We start from the raw sequence: 5,050 nt of genomic DNA, 5'->3' as shown, positions 1-5,050 counted from the left end.
ATATATATATATATATATATATATATATATATATATATATATATATATATATATATATATATATATATATATATAGAGAGAGAATATTTCTTTCAAGACGAATGGGTCGTGCACAACGCCTACTCTTATTAGTCTTAACTGTAATAAAGGAGGCGTTGGTGGGGCAGTTAGCGTTCCCACACACAAAAAAGTTGCACACTGTTGTATTTTACTACATGTACTTTGTCCATCCCCGTCCTACACTGTACAAACACTCAAAGGCCTACACCCCCCCCCTCTCTCTCTCTCTCTCTCTCTTACACACACACACACACACACACACACACACACACACACACACACACACACACACACACACACACACACACACACACACACAACGTTGTCTTCGTGGCTATGTTAGTCGACGCTTTTTGTGACGCCTCGTTTACAGTAGGCCTACTCTAAACTAAAAAAAAAAGTGACTGATGAGTAGAAATCGGAGATCCAACAGCCAATCAGCAGACAGCTACTTGGTGAATACAATTCAGTTCGTGCTCTCTTAGGGCGCTTTGAGCAGAAATTAATCAGTTCGAAGCTGGCGACATTTCAGGTACTTGTGATTCCAGTAGTAAAACTACATTGGACACTGCCTTCCCGTCTCCTGTGCAAATGAAACCGAGGCGATCAGGCGACACATAGAGATTTAGATTCCATTATATCTTAGCAAATATTCAGGTATGTTATTTGTTGTCGTATTTCTTGATATTTAACCGTATTCCAATTCTTAATAATAATAATAATAGATAGCATTTGTATAGCGCATATCCCCGCTCAACAGCAGGCTCTATGCGCTTTACAATATATTATTTCTTATTATCAAGTCCTCATTCTTCGTCTCTCCCCATTCCTCCTCATCGTACATATTGTGCGTACTGAAAGGTCATTTCATTCCCCGTTTCCATATTTTGGGCTAGTTCCGTTGTTTCTCTCTCACTTGTATTTCCTGTGCACACTTTCTACTCAAACTGCACCCCCCCAACCCCTTCCTCCTAGTTCCTTCAGATTTAGTAATTTCTATTTTCAGTATTCCACATCCTGCAACCACCCCCCCTCTCTCTCTCTCTCTCTCTCTCTTTCTCTCTCTCTCTCCCTCCCCCCCTCCCCCCTCCCCCTATTAACAGACCTCCCCTATTAGGACATTAACTCAATTACTACTTTAGAAATTAAAAAGTACCAATAATTGGTGAGTTTTGAGTTCAACTTCAAATTACATGTTTGGATTTAGGTGTCTCTCAAAAAATGCCCCTGGTCATGTCGAGTAATGAGTCTTAAAATTAACCTAAGACCTGAATATTTGCTTGTTAAATCAATTCAACTGAGAACAATTTATGATATTGGTTGCTTCGTGTCACTGAAGGTGGAACCCCTCCTTCAATAGGTTGCATTCATCTTTTTCTTGTCACACTAATATTGGAATAGTGGAAGTTTTAATTGGTCAAAAATACACAATCATGTGAAGAACATCTCCTAGAAGGATAAAAATGTCCTTTCTTTATAACATGCTACAATTTGTTTCTTCTACTGTTTGGCTTATTTTGATAGAATGCGGTGAATTCAAAGATGCGCTTATACCAGTATTTGGTATTTTAAATGCTCCAACAGGAAGTCATTGTTAATATTATTGACCCAGGAAAGATCTTTGTTGTGCAAATATTTAGTCTACAAGAAATGCATAGTATCAAAGTTGTAAAAAAGTTTTTAACTCATAATTTCGCAGACAGATTTTTGTAAATGTTTGTCCATTCTTTTAATCAGTAGTAAGAAAAGTTGATGTTTGGAAAATCTGTATGTGTCAAATACATGAACAGATTTTCTCTATAGCGATATACAACATAATGCTCAATCAAAAACCAATATGGGGGCTCTCGTGACCTAGAGGTTAGGGTGTTGGCCGCTCATTCGAAGGTCCCGGGTTCGAGTCCGGGTAGCGACCAAAAAAATTATTCTCTAAAATTGTCTCGTTTCACCTCATTGCCTGCTCTCTAGCAATGTTCTATCGTCTGCCTTCGTCTCCTCTTTCTGCCCCACCCCCTCATCTCTTTTGCCCCCTCCTCTGGGCTTCTGACTCTTTCTGCAGCCTTTCTACTGCTTCTCCCTGGCTCCTTCTTACTGTTGTCTTTCAGCCACACCCCTGCACCTAGCCTTCTCGGACAAGGGCGAAAAATCTCGGAGGGCCCGTGTGCAAGTTGCGCACGTTAAAGATCCCTTGGTGGTTCACAATCGATAAGAGTAGGCTTTGACTGCCACCCGGGCAAATTTCAAAATTTCCTACCAACTGAAAAAGTTTAACGTGTCCCGCGCGCTTATATAACCTTATGCAGTTGTGAGCGCCGTAAAACACTTTTTAAAGAAACAACCCAAAAACCCACTCCAAACCCCCCCCAATATATTGCCTTTTGTTATTGTCGATGGGTGAGGGGTGTCAATGACAGAACCTTCTCGTTTCCTTTCCCCTGTAGTTTGTGCCTGTCTGTCCCCTTACATTTTGATAATTGTTATTGCCTTGGATGTGCTTTTCTTTGATTAAACTGTAAAGTTTAATTAATAACTAATTTGACTTCAAATTTATGTTTCACAGAAAGCCAGCACCCACATGAGAAGCCAACAGCTGACAGTCAGCCAAGAAGCTGACACCCTGCCCAGACAGCACGGACCTTCCACTCACTCTTAGACAACCAGCCAGACGAATATACTGCCACAGCTACCCTGAAATGGATTTCTGTCAGTTACACCAGCGAACGATAACTGGCAAATATAACAGCTGACTGTGCACTTTGATTTCTCAAGCTTGTGTGAAATTATGCAGATAGGGATGTAAAAACATGGACTCAACGTCAGAAACATTCTTTGTATGATGTACTGTTTCAGATATTGTACAGAAGCTGCTTCACTATATGAGATCACTGAACTAGAAAGATGACGAGGCAATTCTATCCCTTTCCTACAGTTCAGAGTTTGGTGACATCAGACGGTGTGTTCACTTTTCTGGTCCAACAAGTATCAAAGTGGTCTGCTTCTACGATTTCCGTATATCACACTCAGGCTTGAAGTGACGCAGTGGGGCTGTAGAGATAGGCAGATAGGTTGATAGAGAGCTAGGTGGATAGGCTAGGTTCAGAGTAGGATTTTGTAGATATTGCCATGGCCATGGCGGGAGGTAGTTGAGGGGGCAGTGCAGGTTTTTCTTTTTTTTGGGAGGGGGGGTGGGTAGGGTTGCAGGGGTAGAATGGTGTGGGTAGAGCTTCCTGCTGATTTTGAGTTTGAGTGTGATGATGTTGGAGTGGCGTGTATACTGGATTGTTCCTTAAGGACCACCTGGACCAGCAAGAAGAGCACCCGCAGACAGGACGTCTACAGGAGGTATTTGTCTGAGAAATATGTCTCGGTGTTCATTATTATAGTTTTTCAAGTTAAAGGTAAAAGTTTTATTGTTGCATTTAGGTGGGAAGAGAGAATGATAAAATGTATTTTTACTGAAAGGTTTTTTTTTTTTATTAATGACCTTCTGTCCTTTTAAACTGGTGGTAAACAATATTGTAACGACTCTTTTTATATTTTGAAACAAAAATGCAAACTGTATAGACGTAAGACAATAGTATTAATTGACAAATGATGAAACATATTTTTTGGACAAATTTTTTTGAAATGTCTTTGATACTTTTTAAACCAGTAGCAAAAATATTTTAGCAACAATTTATTTTTTCACAAAAAGAATACAAACTGTATGTATAGAGGTAAGACGATTGTATTAACTGACACATCTTCATCACCAGGACCAGCCGCGGACAGGAGGACCAGCCGGAGGAGCACCCACAGACAGGAGCATCTATAGGAGGTATTTGTCTGAGAAATAGGTCTTGGAACATTATTTGTTAATCATTATAGTAAAATTAGAAAAATAACTATTGGTTTTGTTATTTCAAGGTGAAAGACTTGTTTTTACATTTTGGTGAAAAAGAAAACTAATAAAACATTTCTCCTGACCCGTTTTTATTAATGTCTTTTCTGGCCTTTTAACACTCGATTTAAAATCACGTTTCCGCGTAATTCTCTCCTGTTTGTGGAAATGCGACCCGACATGTTACGTTTATAAAACTACTTGTTTCGAGTCAAACTCATCAATAATAATAAAGCATTACGCAGATGTAGAATTCATTTATCTTTGACTTCCGGGTCAAACTTAAGGATTGTTAGCTCATACTTTTTTATATTCGGATCGTACCATAATACAATAATGACTTCGCATCGGTCCAGCCATAGTTATGGACCTCGACTGCCGGACGCTGCCACTGTCCAGACATAGTTAGAGTTAAACCAGTAGTTAAAATATTATATCCCCTCTTGTATATTCTGAAACAAAAATACAAACTGTATAGATACAATACGATTGTATTAATTGACACGTCTTCATCACCAGAACCAGCCACGGACAGGAGGATCAGCCGAAGGAGCACCCACAGACAGGAGCATCTACAGGAGGTATTTGTCTGGAAAATTATGTCTTGGAACATTATTTGTTAATTTATAATTAAAGCAAAATTTTAAAAATACCCCCCCCCCACCCTTCTCGTTTTTATTAGAGTTGGGGCGAGCGGATGGACGGGTTCGTTACTCGTGGACTGTCAGAGCGAGCGGGTAACGGGCGGCCATGCGAGTGGACTGCGAACCCCAAGACAGTTCATTTTTAGGGTCCACTCCACAATTTTACTCTCTCAGCGAGCAGACTGCGGACCTCAAGTCAGTTCTTTTTTTTTTTGGTCCGCTCCACAATTTAATTCACTTAACGGGCGGGCGAACGGACTAACTCTAGCACACGATATACTCGACTCGATGTTAGGCCCGCCGTCTATTGTTTGTTAGTTAGGCACAGTGTTTCAAGCCACTTGCGGTGCCACAGGGAGTGAGAGAGGCTGGTGACGTAGCACTATGTGTGTAACCTTTCACCTCGTGTGTGGCTCGCACTGTGTATGTTCCAATTTAACCTGAAGGCGACGTTTAAAGAATTTGG

At 40.5% G+C, this 5,050-nt stretch overlaps 1 long non-coding RNA gene across 1 annotated transcript; it reads left to right on the top strand.

The window, feature by feature from the left end:
- Positions 1 to 461: 461 nt before the first annotated feature.
- On the top strand, positions 462 to 2,738 carry LOC106012850. The gene is made up of 2 exons (XR_001185175.2): positions 462 to 717; positions 2,621 to 2,738. It is a non-coding gene; the product is annotated as an uncharacterized LOC106012850 (long non-coding RNA).
- Positions 2,739 to 5,050: the final 2,312 nt, after the last annotated feature.

The sequence above is a fragment of the Aplysia californica genome, unplaced genomic scaffold (genome assembly GCF_000002075.1).
Source record: "Aplysia californica isolate F4 #8 unplaced genomic scaffold, AplCal3.0 scaffold00533, whole genome shotgun sequence".
NCBI lineage: Eukaryota > Metazoa > Mollusca > Gastropoda > Aplysiida > Aplysiidae > Aplysia > Aplysia californica.
The sequence above is the reverse complement of the archived record's forward strand: the minus strand, read 5'-3'. Positions and strand labels throughout refer to the sequence as shown.